We start from the raw sequence: 22,940 nt of genomic DNA on the forward strand, positions 1-22,940 counted from the left end.
GCTTATGCTAATGAAGCCCGGGAAATTCAAATCCCGGGCTTCATTAGCAAGTGCGGTATGCATACATTACCCCGCTAGTTCGAACTAGGGGGGTAGTGTAGACATACCCCCTGATACAAATGTTCACTGGAGTATCAAATCATGCTCAGAGAAGCAAACTGTCATTCTAATTGAGTCACCTGGGCTTGCTGTTTGAAGTTAGGACTTTGTTCTGATTGGTTCACAATGCTTTTTGAAAATGAAACTAAACAAACCACCCATTAAAACAGAATAAAAGAAGCATAATACTTCCAACAAATTGCTTCCTGCAAGCCAAAAACACTGCATAAGAGATCAGGGAGATCTAGAGTTGTCAGCTGGCTGCTTACCAAGGATGACTTCTAGTGGTGATCATTTCCTTCTTTAGTCCTAGAAGAAGACTAGTGTGACAACATAGCAATAGTACATCAATATCACCTCCTTGAGTTGAAATGTTTCTTTCTATCTGGGGGGACACCATCTTTGGGAGTATGTACTTTAATTATAAAAAGCTTCTAAGTTACTTAAGTGCATGATGTGTATTTGGCTCCCTAATAAGTTTCACCACAAATACTTAGAAATGGTCAATAAATAAAGATAGCTGAGATTAGAAAATTTATTATCTCAGCATAGCACTATTTAACAGTAACATTGTATTTAAATGGAGTAAAAAAAGATGAAAGAAAATCAGGTCAGTTACATTCTAGAGATTCTTCCAGTAACAGTATAGGATATCACCTGAAACTGACAGTTTTTAGGAGACAGCAAGCTTGAATTAATGAGTTGTGAACTAAAGAGTCCATCATTATTTTAACATTTAATTAAAGAGCTTATAGTAAACTAAAATTAGGGTTACAAATAGCTGTGATCATAACTCCTCAAGAATTTCCAGAAATAGTTTTGAATCAACAAGTACCTACCTGTGAGTATTTGTGTTAAAAATAAAAATAAAAACAAAAACACTAGGCTATTTGTTTGGGAAGTCAGTTTTTAATGGAATTATCATTCCAGTAAGTAAGCTGTTTACATTTCTTAAAAATCTAACTTCAGAATTATTTTCAGTTGAAATGATCAGTATGGAGTAAGGATAAAATTGCTATTGTGTGATTAGAGATTTTGATAAGACTTTGGTTTGTTGTGCTTTTTATTTTTTTAAGTTTAATATTATATATTAAATTCATTCCTTTGAACTTTGTAAACATATATGTATATATGTAATTTAAATTTCAATTATATTTTGATTAGTATAATGTGTATGGATTTCCAAAAATTCTATCCTGAAAGTATACACTCAAGGTAATGTATATTTAGCTAATGAATGGTAAGGGTAACTTAGTTAATACAACCAACAGGCTTTTTATTTGGTTTTTACCCTATTGTTCTCACAAAATCCATATAAAAAGGAAACTAAATATAGTTTATTTTCTCATCACCACAGAAATATTAGGACTGATGATATGAGTCATCCATTAGATCCACTGCCAAAATATTTTCCTTCACCTCTAATTGAAAGAATGTAAATAGATCCATTTATATCCACTAGAATTACAGCCAGTTTCCTTCCATTTGTTTCAGCAGTGTGTCACCGCACTCTGCAGCTGTAACGTAGCACTTTGTCTCTCTCAGCTGGATCCTTTTGAGTTCCAGGTGTGCCCCAGAAGTCTTTTCACCCAATGACATGTCTTACCCTTTGGAGTGTTGCTACAGCTGGTACTAAAAATTCTGTCATATGTGAAAACCGAAGGTGACAGCTGAACACATTTGGGCTGTAAACAGGGACATTGTTTCTAAATGGTACCCTTATAGCTAAGGGACAAAGTATCTTGCTAAACAGGATCAAGGGCAAGAAAATAATAACTAAATACAGCCTTGAAAGCTTTGTTTATCATTGCTTCAAGATGCTTACTTACAAAAGTCAGTTTTTTCCCATGTTTGGGATGCAGCAGTGCTGGAACTTCCAGAATGTGCTACTGGCCTCATTCACAGTGCTATAACACACACACAACCCATGCCAAAAGCAGAAGCTATAATCAAGGATTTTACTTGTTGGAAAAAATTTTGTTGGCATGCAGTAGCTATTTTTGACCTAATAAAGAGTTAATCTCTGGGAATGTTCTGTGGTGTTAAAACAACAAATCAAAAGTGTAGCTAGGATTTGATGTAGTCTGACTTTGGAATGAGCTCGCATGGGAGCTATGAAAGCCATGTGACTTCACTAACTGATGTTAGAATCTTTGCTTGGCCACACCAGGTCAACATTTTTACATCAAATATTTAGTTTTAATATTTACAGAAGGATTTTCTGTAATTTCAAATAGGAATATTTTTAGGTCCTTTAAGAACCAGACCCTGAAAAGTGAAGTGACTTTTACAGAAAACAGAGATGGTACCCAAACCTAATTTTAATTGAATTCCCTGTTAACAGAAGCCATCATGACTCAGGAACAATATGTAAAACGCATTGATTTCAGTATGGCTCTGAACAGACACAGGAATCCATGCAGAAAGCACAACATGCAATTTTGCAGCTATAAACTTTGCAGAGTCCAATGGAGCTTGGCTTTATTCCGGAGGATCGCGTCAGTCTAGACGCTTTTTTCCGACTTTTCCCCAAGCCGGAAAAAAAGCGGCGGCGATGTTTATTTAAATCCCGCGGGGGATATTTAAATCCCCCACGGATTTCCCTATTCCAAAGTTTGAAATTAGCATGCCTCTTCCGGAGAAGGGGCCAGTGTAGACGTAGCCAATTAGTGCTCCTTTCATTTTATGCTTTTTATGTTCTGAAGCAGACACATTTAAAGGGGCAATGAAGGGCAATGATTTCTATAATTAAATATATTTTCAATGACATTTTTGTTTGTCTTCTCTCATTTTTGCATAATGTTAAGTTTGAGGTTTTAAAAAATGTTTTCATTTCCCCAGTTGTTGCTACAGGCTTTGAAATAAGCTAACTGCATTTTTGAATATAGATGAGTTGTGACCTATTTTTTTCCTAGTGCCAAAAGCACCACCTTTTAAAACAAACTATAACAATCAAAGACTTCTTGAAATCTATTTGGATAAAATGTTCGCTTCTAATCCATCAATACAAAGACAGTCCATTGGATTACAATAATAAATGTGCGGCAGCACATGTGAGCCTGATCAATGATCAGTGAAGCTGTGCCCTTGTGATGAATGCATAATCGCATGCTGTAGAAGATCTGTTACAATATTCTTGGCTGATGTAATATATTGCAGGAAACTGATAATATTATCTATTTTCTTCCATTTAACTTGAACCACCAATTTTAGGGATTGGCTGCCCCTTTTCTTGCAATCTGACCTCGGTGTAGCCCATCCAGACACCCAGTAACAATCTATCTTTAAACAACCAAATGAATTAAGGATTTTCCAAGCTCTTTACTGGTCTTCAGCATCAAAACATGGTTTTTATTTCTACCAATATGCAATGTAAACAGCTGCATGGAGCACCATGAAATTTGGTGCCAAATTGTCCCAAATTCCATAGTACCCCAGACAACTGAGTGCTGTGTATAAGGCGATGCTGGGAGAGGGAGGAGGTACCGGACTTGGCACACCTTGCCACACCCCATTTTACCCCTTTCTACAATTGATGCAGCCCTATGAATTAGCGGAGGGAGACTGGTGTAGGCAACTGGAATCTCCCTTCCTCTGTACTCACTGGCATGGGGAGTGGGAGGGTGAGGAGCAACTCGAACCCAACCCGCTCTACTTCCCCAACTCCCAGCCATGACACTCTATTTCCCGCTGCCAATGAGTGCAGAGGGTGGTCCCACACCTACCCCAAACTCCCTCCCTTGAACCAAGGAAGAGGAGCAGGCTGGTGCCCCATCTTCCCCATATATTTAATGGGGTTTTTGACTGCTAAGTTAATAAATTCTATGGTTTGCATGATGACTATGAAATAAGTAGAGGAAACAGGAACTATAAGAATTACTTTCTTGAAGAAATCTCCCCATCCCTTCCACCCCCAAATTTTTATTAATTCTAGATTAAATTAATCTAAGTGCAGTCCTTGCTACTCCCAGTAACAAAAGACAATAACATATTGCACACACCAATTCACTGGTGGACTAGAAAACTAGATGGAATCTCCATTTCTGGAGATATTTAAGAGCAGGTTAGATAGACATCTATTAAGGATTGTCTAGATCGGTGTTCCTGAAAGTTGTTCCACAGAATCACTCTCAGAAACACATTAACTGGATGCCCTGGTTTGTTTAGATAAGTGGCTTACTGCTTACCCTTTTTTACTTTGGAAAAGTGAATATATTTACTAAAACTCTGGTACATACCTGTAAACCACAAGTTACACTGCATGAACATGAAAGGAATGGTGAAGGCAAAAGGTAATGGTTTTGAAAATGAGATAATCAGCATGAATATGTATCGCTATATTATTAATATAACAATGTGCTATCTTATAAAGAGCAGTGTTTCTGAACGTGTTCCACAAAATCACTTTCAGAAACACGTTAACTGGCCATCCCAGTTTGTTTATTTACCGGTGCCACAGCCACAGAGCCTCACGGCTCCCATTGGCTCTGTTTCATCCTTTGCAGCCAAAGGGAGCCGCGGGAAGCAGTGGCCCGACCCACGCCATTTTCCTGTGGCTCCCCTTGGCAAAGAACGAAACAGAGCCAATAGGAGCCGCAAGGGTCCATGGCCACAGCGCTGGTAAATAAAAAAACCGAGATGGCCAGTTAATGTGTTTCTCAAAGGGTACATCTAGACTACATGCTTCTTTTGAAAGAAGCTTTTTCAAAATAATCTTTTGAAAAAGCTTCTTTCAAAAGAAATCGTCTAAACAGCCACAACTATTTTCGAAAAAGTGATCCGCTTATTCGAAAGACAGCACTCGAGGCAATCTGGATGCTCTCTTTTGAAAAACTCCTCTTGGTGTTCAAGAACACCTTTTTTTGAAAGAACACTTTCGAAGAAAGGCATTTTTCCTCGTAAAATGAGGTTTACTGCTATAGAAAAAAATTCTGCATTCTTTCGATTTAATTTCAAAAGAACGCAGTGGCAGTCTAGACGCAAGTGAAGTTTAAAAAAAAAAAACCTGTAGTCTAGACGTAGCCAAAGTTATTCTGCAGAACACTTTCAGAAATACTGGTCTAGATGGTGCTTGGTCCTCCCATGATGGCAGGGGACTGGACTTGATGACCTCTTAAAGTCCCTTCCAGTTCTATTATTTTATGATTATGTTGACTATGCATAGTCTGGGAGTTCTCCACATGTTGGGGGACAGCAAGGGAGTAACATTTAGCTGCTTCTCCAGCTCTATACTAATCCTAAACTACCTGTACTTGGACATTTGTGCAGGAAGCTAGTAATGATAGCATTATAGACATTTTGTGTTGCCACAACAGCTTAAGAGAAAGGAGGGGTACTACACCAAGTACTTGGTATTAAGTTTTTAGCTTTGGACCCAAGTTTAAATCTGGAATTATTCTTAAACTCTATGGCATCAGACTACTACAGTCTTTGTAGATAGAATTTAAGAAGGCATATAAGAAGGGGGATGTCCTTACTTTTCTATACTCATATTGAATGTTGTCATTAGGTACTATCCAATTATCTTGTAAATGTAACATTTCTACATTCTATGTCAATATATATTTTTATAATACCCATGGAAGTTATTTTACTGCAGACCTGTAATGTCCTTCAGCTATATGGTGAACTTTCTTATTGGAATGTTAACTTAGAGGCAATACCATTAGAAGATGTTTAGCAAAGTATTCTATTCCATGATTTTTAGCTAAATTGGTGTCTGCTATGTTTCTAATACCTTTAGCATAAAATGACTAATTTAAAATGATTGTAATAAAAATATATCCCAATTAATATAAAATATATTCATACATTTTGTTTGGAAAAAATGGTCAGATCTTCTTATTTTATTGGGAGGATAATATATGTTATTAAAATAAATATCCTATCTTATTTACTGTATGTTTTTTAGGTTTTATAATTATAATCTCTGAACTGTGAAAAGAAGTTAGATCAGATGTACAAATATTGTACTGAGAAGGGAAAAAATGATAACCCTAGACAAAATGAAATTAATTGAAAGATTTGTGGCCTCGTATTCCTTAGTTGACAAACATGTAATTCATCATATTCCATTTGTAATGTATGATAATGGTTCCATTATAATTCATCTGTAAACCTTTATCAAACTCACATGCAGTTGAGAATTATATGCTTCATTTTAGATATCCATATAATCTCCCATTACTACATATTAAATCCAAATTGTCATTTATTAAAAAGCAAGCCTGTCAAAGCAATTACTAGGCATAGGACGAAAATGCTTGGCATAAAAGAAAACATTCTACTATAATTGTTTTGTTTTTTAAATTTAATAATATTCTGAGATTGTCAAATAAGTCTCAAATGAAATTATTTGATTCAAGTTGATCCGATTAATACGGCCTGATACTTGATACAGAAAGAATAAACACATTAACCCAGTTTGTGTAAGATAAAGAGTTCGTCTCTGTTTCTGACTCCTCCATCTCTGGTAAGATGATGGCCGTTTTCACTCACCAACCTACCTTTCAAACCCTTTCAAAACTCCTTTCTGGAGGGAAAAATGTTTTTTAATAGCACTGTTTTATTTTTGGAATTTTTAAAGTAACCTAACTACTCATGAAATTTATTTTATGATATCTTTAGGATACATAGTTGATAGATTAAAGGGATTTCTAATCCAATCATTACTAATGACAGCTGTGACAACTAGCAGTTCTTAATGTGTTAAAAATCATCTGTCAGTTGATCCTTATTCTATCCATTGCAGAAAGCATTTGCAATTACAAGGACTACTTATCAATCATAGAGGATAATAAAATTGTAAGTACTCTATCAAACTCCAATCTTATAAATACCATACAGCTGTAGACGGTTTTTGTCATTTTGAGGGATTTTGGTTTTTAGACATCTATATTGCCAGAAATATGGCAGCAGCAGCCATAATGAAGTACAGCCTGACATTCAATCACATGATGTTCCTGAATAAAAGTCACTCACAGGTAAAGAATCATGAGTCTGGCCTTACAACACAAATTTCATAGAAAATAGTTTAAAAATGTATGAGTTTAATCTACAATAAAAGTTGAGTAAAAATATTAGTACTTACTAATATGTACTGGTATAACATGTAACAGTTTCTATAGCAGACTCAGAACTGTTTTTGACAACAGTGTTCAGATAATTTATGAATAAAACCAAGGGTAAAGATGGACAAAAGATCTACCAAGATTACAACATAGGTTCATCTGAAGACATAACACAAAATCTAGAATTACTAAAAACTCTTTTACATAAGCCTCCAAATTTTGCTCATTCTGTAAAGACTTACTAGTTGCTGTCATTTCAACTGCAGCAAGTATTATTTATTTTATTTTATTTATTTAAATATTTTTACCCCACCTTTCTATTTAAAATATTCAAGGCAGCTTACAAAAAAATACAAATATATATACAAATTTAAAATATGAGTCGCCAGAGGGACATAACCAGCTAAAAATACATAGGGTATGTCTACACTTCCCCGCTAGTTCAAACTAGCGGGGTAATGTAGGCATACCGCACTTGCAAATGAAGCCCGGGATTTGAATTTCCTGGGCTTCATTTGCATAAGTGGGGAGCCGCTATTTTTAAAACCCCGCTGGTTCAAACCCCGTGCAGCGCAGCTACACGGGGCACGAACTAGGTAGTTCGAACTAGGCTTCCTAGTTCGAACTACCGTTACTCCTCATGAACGTGGCCATCCATAGCTGCATAGCAGCCACTATGGTCCAGAAAGGCCACAGGTGCACCCAGGAGCAGGTGCGCCTGAAAATTAAAGAGCTGTGGCAAGGGTTCACCAGGGCCACCAGGGTGGCGCCGCAGCAGGAGCTGACATCTGCCCCTGCTTCCCTGCATGTCAGAGCTAAATAGAAGATCAAATAGATAGTATAGCATAAGTCATCTCAGAGGGGAAGCTGTGTTAGTCTGTAACTTTACAAATAATGAGTGGTCCTGTGGCATCTTAAAGACTAACCAAAATTTATAGAATCATGTGCTTTCATGGACACTTCATCAACAGTGTTTCCTAATGATTGTCACCAGTCCCTAAGATTACCAGATACAGTTTAGGAAGGGAGCAAACCGGTCTCCTGTTATCAGAAAGATTGAGAAACACTGCTTCAGGAGGCCTTTATATTCAAGCTTTCATTTCTCTATTTCAACTAGTATTAGCAGAAAGAGAATGGAGATGTGCTCCCAGAGGCTTATGCTGATGAAAGAGATCTGCTGTTGCAATGTAGGCTGCTTTCTTTTTTTAAGGCCAGGATTTGTATCCTAGGTACTGTGCATTGCAGTAATGAAACCTAGAGTTCATGCAGCTGCTAGTGAGAAACCACAAAGGGGCTAAGTCCTGAACTGTCCTGTAGACCTGACAGAATATTTTCAGGTTTCGTTGAAAAATGAAGTCTGTCCAAATATTTTTTTTCTCATTTTTCAAAACACATGAAAACAAAATGTTTAGAAAAAGTTTAATATTCTCAATAATTCTCATTTTGAAATTGTAGGGAAATGCCTACATTCGCTCAATTTTTAACCTCCCCAGGACCCTTTTTCCACTGGAAAAAGTTCGTTGAAAGTTTTTTAAACTTTTTGTTTATTTTTCTTCTTTTCTGAAGTGTATACCACATTATGGCTCTGAAAGAGTTAACTAGAGCATTAATTAGAGCACCAGGTTGCACTTGGAGGCTGGTCCAACTCCAGCTTAAAATAAGTCAGGGGGCAGGGAGAGTGAGGAAAGGAACTGTGTGGTTACTATTCAGAGAGGAAATGCAAAGCAAGAAGGGATATCAGGAACAGAAGGAAATAATTTTGCAGTTTCTCTCTTGGCAGCAGAGAATAGAGAGAGAGAATGGTAGGGCTGAAGTAGAAGCCCAGGGGAAATGTTGGCCTCAGGATCTTTTTTTGAGTAGAAAACCAGTCAAGAAAATATGATGTAGACCAAGAGTGGGCAATAATTTTCACAGTGGGGCCACTTAATGAATTTTGGTAAGTAGTCATAGACTGGCTCAATGGCCTTAGATAAACAGGATGGGGCAGAGGCTTTGAATTAAAAACATAGCAAAGGACTCATGGTTCATGGACCTGCCCCTACCGCATTACCTGGCAGCTGCCCAGGGTTGCTGTGGCTATTTAAAAGGTTCATGGCACTAGCCTCTGCTGGGATAGTGCCACGACCAGGAGCCATTTAAATAGAATCCTGCTGCCTGAGCCATCACTTGGAAATTCAGTGGCATGGGCTAGAAAGCGGCCAGATGCAGTTTGCAGGGTGGATCAAAGTGTTAAAGGGGCCAAATCCGGCCCCTGCGCTGCATCTTGCACAGCCCTTCTATAGACAAGCTCCTAGAGCGGAGCAAGCTTTAATGGTGAGACCTGGCCAAAGGACTGTATCTAGACTACGAGGAAGAGAGACATGGGAGGTGTTTAATTCAGAGTTGGAGCAGCTGATGTTAAGAGAGAAATTGGAGCCTGAGAAGGGCCAAATTACTTAAGTGTGTGTTTTCATTTGTGATTTAATGAAGAACTGCAGGAGAAAACACTTCAAGACCTGGTCCTGAAAGAAGTTTGGACCTAGAAAGGCGGTAGTGGCTTGGAAGATTGAGACGATTTGTAGCATGAGAAGAATACAGAGTACACCATTACCCCAGGGAGGGGCTGTGGGAAACAGGCTGAAGTAGAAAGCAGCCTAGAGAGGCAACAGGGAATCTTGATTGCTCTCTATAGGGTCCCTGGGCTGGAATGTAGAGGACATGGAGAACCTGGCTTCCTCTACAAGCTATTGGGGATGGTGGTCTGAAACTGGGATCTATGATATAAGGAATAAAGACTTTTGAAAGCCCTGAAGACAAGAGGGTGTAAAGACAGTGGGGCCCAGAATTAGGAGTTGATGACCTGATATATGATCTTTACTTTTCTCCACTAGCTTAAAATAACAAAACTTTTCACTTTCCAGAAAGGGAAAAAAGGCAAAATGTAAATAAGTAAAAGAAGAAAAGGTGGGGAATCAGAAAACTGAAAGGTATATTGGTTTACAACAAAAAGGAGGAAAAAAACAACCAAATGGGTATTTTTTGTAAAAAAAAAGTATTTTCCCAGAAATGAAATAGGGTTTTTCAACTAGAATAATATGCTGCTAGGAAATTTGAACCAGACATAGCTGAAATTGGCAAAGCAGAAGGATAGAGCAGGAGGAAAATTAAAATTTTCTAGCTTCTCTGATTTTCACCATGATTTCTATGCAAGAATTCAGCTGTGATGAGCTCCTGTTCCACTTCCAGAAAATCTCACACCCTCCTCAAAACTTTGCAGAGCACCTGCTGTGCAGAGCAGCAGCTACTTGTGGTATCTTGAGAGAAGTGTTGTCCCCAGACAACCAATCTCTTCCTTGTCACTTCAGCATTGACAGAAGTACAGCCTCAAAAGGGAATTTTGATGCTATAAATACATTCCAGTGAGAATGTATGCAGAGAAGGAAAACAAAAGCAATTAAATGGTTATTCTGTGATGGACAGCACCTCACACAAAGGGGTCCTGATCTTGACTGTGGCTTCATGGTTCTACCCTTGTATGTACTACAAAGTAACAATGACTAGGACAGTTGATACGTTGAAGAGGATGAATAATTCAGAGTGATTAACTCAATCAACTAATTTTTCCTGTTTTTCAGCTAGAAACTTGTCCATGAAGAAATTGTGATTTTTCTCTCTCTCGCATAGCTTGCTTTTTTCAAAACTTCCTGATCATTTCAGTGAATAATCCTTGATCTGGAGCTTGTTTATGAGCACTTTGTTATGACTATTCAATATTTGAAATTGAAATAATTTTGATTGGATTAAGTATTGATAAAATAGCATTTTTCTGTTCACAGAGCAATATTAGAATCAGGTTACTGGGGCACATATGAACATTAAATGGGATCTCATGTTTGTAGCCTCTCTGACCTCTGAATCAAATGTGCCCAATATTTTTAAAATATTATAATACAGAGTAAAGCTCTATAAGTAGATACATAAATAACTACGGATGCCAAAGCATTTTACATGTGAGGAATATGATGCTGAGATGGAGAAACTGAAGCACACAGGGGTCACTTGCTCAAAATCACAAACCAAGTCAGTATAAAGTCAGGACTAGAATCTCGGTGTCCTGTCTTCGCTGACCAGATTCTTAATACCTATTCTGCCTGCAGTGTGCTGCCCTAATTAGAAAAAATAGGCAGAAAACTAAATGGGCTGTTGAAAATTCCACTGACAGCTCTGTACGTGTTGTAGACCAGACACAGTTGAATTTGTCCCAGTGGTGGTGAATGACATAGAAGGCAATGTAACGAAAGGAACAATAAAGCCAAATGACTATTAGCAGGCAGTGTATGCATTGTCATTTTGTTATGTAACAATGAATCCATTTTGTTTGTCACAATGCAGTGAGCCCTCTTACTCAAGTTGTGAAGTGCAATGATTCTACTAATTAGTTATCCATATTAAAACAAAGAGTGGGAAAGACTGGCTTAATTTGCCTTCAAAGTTGAAATGTATAAACAAGACAAATCAAAATATGGACAACTTCAGGAACAAGAAATGAGGGAAGAATATTAGGAAGCCCATGGTATTTTGATTTAAAAACCAATATCCTAGACTATAAAATTAACATGTCACCCATTTTAATCAATTATAAACTTGCTAACTGATAGGTGTCAAAATGTAATTCTAACAGGAGAATTATCATATCACTGAGTGTTTTCAGTGGGAGTCAGTAGGGATTCCAGTAGGATTCAGGTTTTATCCCTAGGTTCTGCTGGAATGTGGGGTCCAGTTTGATGCCCACAATTCAAGAATGACGTTGATCAATTAGAGACAGGCTCAGAGCCACTACAATAATAATTAACAGATTAAAAAGCATGCTTTATAGCGCTTGAGCTCCTTAAATCTATCTAGTTATCTTAATGAAGGGAAGGTTAAGGAGTGAGTTGCTTAATCTAAGTATTTACATGGGGAATAAATATTTGATAATGGGCTTTTCAATCTTGCAGAGGAAGGCAAAACATAATCCCCTGGATGGAAATTGGAGTGAGACACATTCAGTCTGGAATTAAGACATACATTTTTAACAGTGAGGAATTAGCCACTGGAAAATGTTAGCCACTGGAAATTGTGATGGACTTTCCATCACTGAAAATCAAGATTGGATAATTTACTCTGGGAATTTAATTTGGGAAAAATTGTATAGCCTATGTTATATAGGAGGTCAAATTAGATGATCATAGTGGTCCCTTCTGGCCTTGGAATCTATGAATCTGTCAGATTTTAAGTTGCCTGTATTGCTAGGCTAGAAGTGTGTGCTAGTGAGTCATACACGGGGACGATAACAAGCTCAACTGAGGAAACAGTATATAATGAGTCCCTATTTTCCACATAATAATGCTGTAGTCTCATTGCTCTTGCACATCCTGTATATTATCAAGGTCATTACACTTGGAAAGACTACCTATTCAATATAGGAGACAAGATTCAACAAGCATGCCTGGAGAAAGCATCCCTGAGCCTAAAATATTATAACCTGGGCTACTGCTGTGACATACAACACATTTTATCTCCTGAATGTATGGCCAGGAAGATCAAGTTAAATATCGAGCAAAGGGTTCCATTCCATAATGTATTCGGACTAGCACTATTTTCCTTCCTCTTCCATTTGTTTATGTTTTCTTTCATTAAACTTTGTACAACCCAAATAGGTATTTTGAGGGGTTTTTTTTAAATCACATCGAAGTTGGGAAGGTCAGAAAAGCACATGCAGCTTATTGCCCTAAGCACAAGTGAGACACAAAACCTAACTTGTTCCCTTGGGGTTTGTCTAGACTATAGGCTTTTGTTGACAGAGGCTTTGTCAACAGATACTGTTGACAAAGCTTCTGCTGACAAAGAGCATCTAGACTATATCCAGTTCTGTCGACAAAACAAGCCGCTTTGTCAACATGAGAGTGTAGTCACAAAGGACAGAACTCTGTTGACAAAAGATATTATTTCTCGTAGAATAAGGTTTACCGCCGTCGACAAAACTGCCGAGTTCTGTCGACAGAACTCGGCGATAGTGTAGATGCAGGTATAGTTTTGTTGACAAAAGTGGACTTTTGTCGACAAAACCCTGTAGCCTAGATGCACCCTTGGTAGCTACAAAACTGTGTCTTTCAACATGTCACATGAGGGGGTAACTCACTTCAAGTACCTCCATGAGGATAGGTGCAATATTGCAATTCTTTTCCTGCTCCTGGTGCCTCCTGTAGCTGTTTGCCTGCCTCTGCTAGTCTTCTCTGGTTTGGATTTTGCAGGTCACATACTCAAAAATGAACCCCCTTCCAGTGTAGAACAGAGTCCAATAACTCAACATCTGTCTACCTTCACTATGGACTTCAGACCTTTGATTGGGCTTCCAAATGAGCTCTGTTCCCTTGAGCCTTAGGTTTGGGCTGTCTCTGCCTTCTCACTTGACTGGTGAGGGAATCCTGGCCTATCCACTACTCCAGGTTCCAACCGAGGGACCTGAAATATAGCAGTTCTCTGCCATTTCCCATGTCCTTCAAGAACTCCTGCAGAGAATAAATTTTAATTATACCTGTATTTATGGATGCAACCCTGTGCCAGTTAGTGGCACAAACCCTGTGAAAATGTGACTGCTTGCAAATGCTGGATTTTTGTAACTAACTGTTAGAGCATATAGTCCTACCAGATGAATTTTTAAGCAGGTACAGTTGTAGAATGGTATTTTCCCCTCTTCAGACTCTGTCTATAGTACCAGTCTATTTGACACCTTAAAGCAAGGCCAGTGTTTTTAGGGCTTGCTGTAAGAAACAGCTTAAATTTATTTTGGTGAAAATCTTCAAGATAACTCTCAGATAAAAACAGAATGAAATTTGCTTGTGGCTATAGTACTTTACAATCTGGTTGTAAATTTCCAGTAGATATTTTCCTGAATTTGTGGTTTCCAACAACCCATCTCACTGTTTTCTAGCATTATAATTCTAGATCAAATATGCAGCTACTTGTGTAAAGTGTTGGTTCCATTCTGTTGATTGAGGCCTTGTCTTCTTCCATTGAAGTCAATTATAGCTTTGCTATTTAACTTCAGTGGAAACAGACACAGATCCTATTAAAAGAATGTGACAGTGATGGATACTAATCACCACCTTTCATTAACGTAAAATGCACTTTCATGAAGAAATGAATAAAGCACAAAGATTAAAAACTGAAAAGAGCTGAGCAATACACTAAAATATGTTGTCTGGGATTTTCTTCTTACTTTTAAATTCCACCTCTCCAGTGTCTAAAGATTCCTCAGATTTAAATTACGGATATTAAATAAAATACATACCAAATAAAAAATGTCACTATATTTATTTGAGATTGCTAATAATAGTAGTCATTGCATATTAGGGGCATGCAAATTTCCCACTGGTTTCCATGTATCTAATTCAGTGGTCCCCAACCTTTTGAGGTTTTCAGGCGCCAGGGGGCATGGCCGTTCGCCCGGGGACGGCCCCCCCCCCATAGCCACGCGCCCGGGACACCCCCATAGGCGCGCGCCCGGGGCCGGGGCCCCCCCATAGCCGCGCGCCCGGGGCCGGCGCTTCCCCCCCCTCCCCCCGCAAGCGCCGTGCGCCCAGGGCCGGGCCGGCGCTTCACCCCTTCCCCCCCGCAAGCGCCGCGCGCCCGGGGCCGATGCTCCCCGCAAGTGCCCTGCCATGTGCCCGGGGCCAGGCCAGCCCTGAGCACCTGGCGGGCACCGTGTTGGGGACCACAGATCTAATTAATGGCATTAGCGGATAGAGTATAAAAATTGCACATTCATTCAGATAAAAGACATGAGTTGCTCTGAAGTGATTCACCACTGTTTTTGTTTCCCTCAGTCATTCAGAGGAGTGATTTTTTTTTTTCTCGAACATTTGCAGTGTGAAAATCTCAAATAAATTCATGCAAGTTTGTTATCACACCACTGGAAGTACACATAGAGTCATAGCCAACTTCTATCCTGCTAATTAAAAACAAAATCAGTCAGTCAGGGAGCAGAAACAATACCATGACTTAAGTAATTTCTCACATGCCATAAATAGCTGTTAATGGCCAAAACCACTGCAGGGAATAGTTCAGGAAAAAATCATCTCCTGAAATAATATTTTCATAAAAGCCTTTAACCATTTTGAATAAGACCAAATAAATTTAAAAAGCCCAAAATTCAATTCACTTCTAAACCATGAACAGTAAAAAAAAGAAAACATTTATCATACATTCACTATGAATAGTTTGCCCAGTTCTACTGGCAATGCTAAAATACTGTTCATTTGATTGGCTTTCTAATGCAGTTCAGCAAAAGCCTGAGATGGAAAGGAACAAGATGAAAGAAGTAATCCTTCTTCTGCCTCCTCTGTGTCTCAACTAATTAAAATGAGCTGTTGTAAGTATGAGTTTTATTTGTTTTTCCTTTCTGCTGTTTGATTGTCTTCCAGTGTGTAGAATTTTGTTTCCTACATACATAGCATAATTGTCCTCTTAAATCCCTAGCATCTTTTTTCACATCAACCACCTTCCTCTAAAACAAATGAAGACAAGACCCAAAACACATTCATATTGCAAGATTTCAATCACCAACTTTCGAATGGGATTAGTTCTAAACAAACCTTCTGAATCCAAATTCCATGAACTTGGTATTGTTTGATTATAATTATTAATAATAATAATAATAATAATAATAATAATGTGCTTAAATTAATCCTTATTACAAGGAAAAATAAAACAATGGTTCTGAATCAACTATGGGCACTAAGAAATTATTTCAAAATAACAAAATTCAAAATAATAACTCCCAAAATAACAAAATTGAAATCATGTGTCCCCATTCTGGGGAGCCTCGAACTTAGTCAGAGGCAAGCTCCATTATTGTGGACATACTACCTCAACTTAGAGACCTAGGAAGCACTGGGGAATAATTACTCTGAAAAACTCTAGGGAGTCGTTATTTTGAAATAGCAACCACGGAGCATTCATACTATCGCTATTTTGAAATAACTATTTCAAAATAAGCATTATTCCTCCTGGAAAGCAGGAGTAGTTATTTCAAAATAACCAGCCCCTGATTTCAAAATAATGGGCTTGGTAGTGTGGGCGCTCCACTTGTTATTTTGAAATATCTCACTATTCTAGACCAGGGCTATGATGACAGCTTCCTATTCAGGCTCTCATATAGGAGTATGTTGACAGGGTAGGGAGCATAACTGGAGTCTTCACGCACTCTACTATTTCTCAGCTGGCAGATGGCCCTATGGGGCCTGTTGCTAGTTGCAATAGGTTATAGTAGCTTCTGGGCTATTTTCTGGAACTGTCCATAGAATAAGTAAGCAGTAGGCAGCTCCTTAATATTCTATCTCCTTCTCCTGCCAAGTGGACCTTGAAACATAAGAGAATCTGGTCCTAAATATCATTTTGCGAAAAAGTTAGAAAGGTTTATCAGCTGCCTCTACAACCTCCTTTCTGCCACATGATCTCAAACTCCTTTTACACTAGGTTTTCAAGTAAACCATGTAGTGGATCATTACTCATCTTGTATACTGAAGTTGCTACATTACAATCTATCTTTGGAGAACTTTTCATTTATGATGAGTCTTAGCTGTAGTACAGGAAAAAGGTTCAATATATCAGTCTCCCAGATGCTATCTCATGCAGTGATTTTATATTCACCTTATGCAGAAGATGTGCTCCCAAAATCACGTATTTCAGTTGATATTTATGTGATTATTTTACAAACTACAAATCTCCTTACTGGTCTCTAAAATCCAATCCATCACATTGTTCATGTCCCCTAACTTGTTGTTCTGTTCTTTCCTAATCTCTGTTTTGAATATTAGCATTCCTTATAATGGTCCATGAATGTACCTCCCTAGCTTGAACTAAGACATAAAACAAAACATATCTTGATTTTGACATGTTTCCTACCGGCTATGACAAATGTTAACTTCAGCAAACACAAGAATTTATGGGATACCTAGCATAAGTCAACAGAATTATGGCATAGTCCAGTGTAGACTATATTACTGTTATAATATTTGGGTTTAATGTAATGTTATTGGTGTTTTAATGCATACTAATTAATAACTATGTGTGTGCTGACTAATGTATGCAGGGTATGCTGGCTAGATGTGAGTGTGTGTTTATACACCCACAGCCCACACACACACACACACACACATATATATATATATAGACAGTCTATATTAGCCAACACATCATACTTCTAGATAAGGTGGGTGAGGAATCAAAATTACAACAGAATCTATCAAAAATGCATTGCCTTCTTGGGCCTGCTTAAAAAAAAAAGTTCAAAACATGATTCTTCTTCACAGGGGACTTTATTTGCTGTAACAAAACAAGCAAATTTCAAGATGAAACATGACAGAAAACTATATCTGAACTTTTCATATATAGAATAACTCTTAGATCTTACAGGGACCAGATTCTAGATTAAAAATTACATATGATGAAATTATTATTGTAATAGTATTACAAGTTCTGGGATCTTGGTTGTAAGGTGCATCTTTTATTATCACTCAATGGCAGTTCAGAGAAAGGCATTTTTGGATTAGTTTAGATGTGAACTTTTGTTGTAATTTATGAATATATTTGATATAATAACATTATTGTTAACCAAAATAAATTCAGTTTATGATATTCATGTTCAGTATATGAAATTCATAAGTTTGAAATTGTTTTAACTACTAAGCTACTAGTACTATGACACTAAATAAACTGAAAATTATTAGATAAAGATGTCTCCAATTTTCACTGTGGACTTGACAGCATGTGAAGGGGCACATCCAGACTCTAGTAGAGAGGAGGCTTAACAACCTCATCTGGGCTCATCATCTAGCATTAACCAGGTGCACCTGCAAGGTTTGCTCTGTCTGGATGGGGCAGAGGAAGCTTAACAAGGGAAAGCTGACCACAGGAAGAGATAGTGAAGAGGAAGAAGACTGCTGTATCTCCAACACAGATTGATCAGCCAAGAGAGAGACAGTTGCAAGTGTCACGATCCTAGAGATTCCCTGCACCAAGTATGAAGGTAGGTGACTCAAGAAGAAGGGCTGGAGGCAGACACTAATTAAAGGCATAGTATAAGCTCATAAGCCAAACCCCAAAGGCCTGTCTCTAAGGCTGTGTCTAGACTGCAGGGTTTTTTCGAAAAAAGTAGCCTTTTTTCGAAAAAACTTCACCTGCATCTAGACTACAGCTGCGTTCTTTTGAAATTAAATGGAAAGAACACGGCTTTTCTTTCGATGGCGGTACTCCTCATTTCATGAGGGTACATCTAGACAGCAGTGTTATTTTGGAATAACTAATGTTATTCCAAAAAAATGTAGTCCACCTCTACACTACAAGCAGTTATTTTGATAAAATAATGTGGAGCAGGAGGACTTCTTACTCCAACTCCTGTAACCCTCATTTTATGAGGAGTAGGGGAAGTCGGAGAAAGAGTGCTCTTTCTTTGACTTCCTGGTGTGTAGACAGTGCCAAAAGTCAAAATAAACTATTTCAATTTAAGCTATGCAATTGACGTAGCTCAAGTTGCATGGCTTATTTCAGCTTTATTTAGACTGCTTAGAGATAACTTTTTCCTTTCTTTTCTTTTACTCTGATTCCCTTCTTAAGGGAAAGAGGAAGAAAAGGACCTTTTGTTTGTTTTTTGTTTTTTGCTTGGTGAATGCCTTGTGTGTTGCAAATAGAAAAAGGATATTCAATCCAAGAGAGTCCCAATCCGCAGCCACACTTGCTAGTATTGTTCATTACTTATCACAGAATAGTGCTTAGGTGCCACAACTAATGCTGAGTGCCTGTTGTGCATCTGTATACACATTGCTCCACTCTGTAGGCACTTCACAAGCACAGAGTATGAAACAGTACCCTTTCCCAAAGAGTTTTTAATCTAAATACGCATGATGAAGTATGAGAGGAGAAATGCAGTCTAGACGTAGCCCTCCAGTCAATGGAAAATTCCTCCAGCGTAGGAACTAAGGTAGTTAATGGCAGGCTCTCTTCCATGGATCCCCATACAGGCCTTTCCATAAGGGACATGGCAGGGCCCAGCTGGGTGTAGGAGGAGATGTCCTATGAACTTCCAACACATAGTGCTACTAGCTACAGGGAGTTGAGAACAGGCTGCTGTAATTTAAACAGTACCTCAGGGCTATTCAAATTATGCTGTGGGACCACTCCAAGCCACTGATTAACACAGAATCAGGTGAGCACAAGGGCAACTTAAAGCTGTCTTAACTATTCCAGCTGCTGGGTGCTTTTCCCCTACTTTGTCCCTTTGATCCAGAGGGTATAAGTATACTTGATTCTGGAGTTAAAAGCAGTTGCAGGATTTAAGTATAAGGAGAGTCCCATCACACATACACAAGTTCTAAGGAGTAGTAAGCAAACTGAGTGTAAGAATGGAAAGAGCATGAACTCTGATTATGTATTCCAATTTTGTTTCAGAGAACAAAGAGTTGGGCCTCTCCTGAAACTCAAGAGTGAAATTGTTGGTGTTATGGCTGATTAGAGCTGCAGAAGAGGTGATGCATTTGAAGGTCAGCACATGAGAAAACAACACTGGAAAAGACATCCAGGAGTCGTGAGTGTAGTTCCCTGCTTTTGCAGTGGCCATTCATAAACTAGCTCCACCTTAAAACTAGTTAGAACCTCACTCTTCTGATGTTCTAAGATGTTAGAACCATCTTCTAACTTCCATCCTAAATTTATGAATAGGCAGGCTATACTTATTTGTTCTTGTACAAACACTGAATTTTAGATTAAACAGCGCTTTCCTCTTCTTTGTATTTACTCCCCCACCCTGCAATGTATTTATAGAGAATGGTCAATAAAATACCTACCTCAAACTCTAATAATTAGAATAGAAATGTAAAATCAGTACAAGTTTAAAGTTTATGTTTAAGGCACTGCTTTTCTAGTGGACACTTGATTTTTACTATGTGGTCATATCCACACAGCATATAAAAGCCTCAAACCCTGGTACCCTATCTGATAACCAACTAAAACCAAATGAAAATACCATGAAATGTATCATATTTAGGGCATTGGAGGATGTGGACAGCAGTATCTGACCTCCCTACGTTTATGGACGACTAAATCCTACATAATCTTCACCTCCATCTCCAAGAGCGTCACCAATATGTAATTTAAGAACTATAGGGGCCAAAGGGAGGGGAAGAGGGCCACTAGCAGCCCCATCATTGTCTGACTTATGGGACAAGAAGAGGTTCTTAAGAGAGATGAAGAAACTGCAAGGAAATCTTTCTTTTGAGACCCGAGATCAAGGCAAGAATATTTTTTTCTCTTAAAAAATGCTTTTATGCAGTAAGGTTCATAAGTCATAGAATCTAGGGAAATGGCATGCTACACTTTGAGAATATAAATAATGCTAAATCTTTGTGAGAAAGTGTCTCCTTGCAGTGATGCAGATGACAAGTAAGTGCTAAAAATTTCCTGAAAGATGGGATTTATTTACTATTTTTGGCTAAGTTTTTTCCACTTGGCTCACTTACATTTTTATACGGAGAGGGGGGAAAAGAAGGATAGTTTTTAAAGTTAAATCTTCTTTACAGAAGAGGAAGCTGCAGGTGCTGCATTAGTAATATGCATAATTTCTGTTCGGCTCTAGTTCTGTTTGGGGTTCTTTGTTCAAATGCTGAGAAAAATCCTATTTAATTGTGATTAAAGATTTCATGCTGATTGTTACAGATTTAATTAGTTTTTCTGGTTTCGTTCATGGATGACTAAGCTTCCTCCAGCCCCAAAACTTTGTATGGACTGTATTCAGAGTCCTTCAGAGGAAATATTACTGAGCTATTTGATACCTTGAGTGTTGAGAAATAGGCTTAGTCGCCCTCAAATAGCTGTATCTGGATATGCTTTTGAGCATTTATCACAGACCTGAGCAGCTGTTACTTGGATTATTTTCATTTTAAAGGTATGCTGTCTCATTAATTGTGTGTGCTCAGCTATAACACTAGCAAATATCTATTTGCTAAAATTTGGCGCATGGCTGAAGCAATGGATCTGTGTTATAGGTAAGTTGTGGAGGGTTGTTTTTTTTAAGAGACCCTCAGTGCTCTGGATGAAATGAGCCCTACAAATAAAATACTGCTGTATATACTGTTTATGTGTCTACAAACACAATAAAATAAGTATTCTGACTCAGAATGCAGAGAAAGGAAAACTACATTGCTAAGTATGGAACGGAACAGTTACGGGAAGATTCCAGGTATTTTATTATTACTCTCCATTTATAGCCTCACAATGAAATGTGTAAAATATCACAGGCATATCTATCAATAATGCCTTTCACCATTCTATTGCAGCTCCACTCCTTATCAAGCAAGGATGCCAATAATCTCTCTTCATTGTCAGTAAGAGATTACAGTTTATTGATATTAAATAGCTATATGAGAATGTTAGTGTATAAGAGCCTGTTGTAGTTAAGAATGACCGCTGATCTCTTTACTCAAGTTTATTTCTTCTGACAGCAAGCTCCAGTGTCTTGGTCTAGCCCACGTAGTTATAGATATCTCTCTATTGGTTGGTACATGCCTCAGGACAGTGTGGTTTCATGAAAAGGTGCAATCTCTTAAAGAGCCCTGTTGTATCCCTTGCACAGCCTTGAAAAATTAGAACAGAAGCCTTGAAATAGATTGTCTGGGCATGCAGTTAGAATGTAAAAATTCAAACTTCATGTATAAATAAATTTAGTGACTATAGCAACCTAAAAACAAAGAATTAATAACGACATTACAGTTTTGTCCTTTTTTCCCCATTACATAAAAAAATAGACACAGTCAATGGAGATCTTAGGATCCTTACCTAGTCCCCAGCCCGATCCTATAACGTGGAGCTTAGGCTCTTAACACAATCCATGTCTACCCTTCTTTTATTAATGCTCTGCTCCCTCAAAGTAGGCAAATGCTCTTGTGCTAACCATCTTCAGAAGAGTTCCATCCTCAGTGCATTGCTACAAACAAAACAATTACTGCTACAGTGCACACCTGCAAACAAGGTAAAGAACCAGGGCCCTCTAGTTCCAGATCATCAGGTCTCTACCGCTTGAAGTAATGGAAACTAGCTGCTGGGGTCTGAAATATAGCTTTTGCTGAAGCATAATGAAAGGGCCAATATATTTTGTTTCATTGGCATATAAAATAGCAGACTGCTTGTGCAGAGGTACACAATCACCTTTACACTTAGTTACAATAATAATTACTGTCTTCGTTTAATTGCAGCATCTTTTCTTCAAATATAGTGCATGCACAATATTTCAAGAAATTTAAATGGAAAACTTGAAAGACTACTAACAAGCTGGTTTTGGACTGTCATAACACAAAAGGAGGAGATCTGGGCAAATGAATATTTGATACACCATTCTAGGCATCTAACTTTCCTCAAAGAAACAGATCATGATTTTCCTGAATTTGTTAGTTCCTCCTAATTGTTCAGCATATCATTTGCCTGAATAACTGGCTATGGATTAGTGACAAATTGAGCAGTATGATTCTTTACTTGTGTGATTGGGGACAAGTATTTTTTCTTTTTATTGCTTGATTCATTTTTTAAACAGGGAAAAAGTGACAGAGAATACCAATAGTGAACATCCTTATTTTCACATGCATGATCTCTGAGGCTACATCCACTAGTCGTGAGTGTGATTGCAGTTTGTGTGGATGAAAATTCAGATGGATACATCCAGGGTTGGCAACAGACTTCACTGGGTAATGTGTGAGGAGGCTC

The 22,940-nt window shown here is 38.1% G+C and overlaps 1 long non-coding RNA gene across 3 annotated transcripts; it reads left to right on the plus strand.

The window, feature by feature from the left end:
- Positions 1-15,467: 15,467 nt before the first annotated feature.
- LOC142829457 (uncharacterized) lies at positions 15,468-20,460 on the plus strand. Of its 3 annotated transcripts, XR_012903874.1 has the most exons (4): positions 15,468-15,561; positions 17,958-18,219; positions 19,638-19,729; positions 20,233-20,460. It is a non-coding gene; the product is annotated as an uncharacterized LOC142829457 (long non-coding RNA). The 3 variants fall into 3 exon arrangements; XR_012903873.1 differs by lacking the exon at positions 20,233-20,460 and having other exon boundaries at positions 19,638-20,129; XR_012903875.1 differs by lacking the exon at positions 20,233-20,460 and having other exon boundaries at positions 15,469-15,561; positions 17,921-18,219; positions 19,638-20,129.
- Positions 20,461-22,940: the final 2,480 nt, after the last annotated feature.

This window comes from Pelodiscus sinensis, chromosome 5 (genome assembly GCF_049634645.1).
Source record: "Pelodiscus sinensis isolate JC-2024 chromosome 5, ASM4963464v1, whole genome shotgun sequence".
In the NCBI taxonomy this organism is placed as follows: domain Eukaryota; kingdom Metazoa; phylum Chordata; order Testudines; family Trionychidae; genus Pelodiscus; species Pelodiscus sinensis.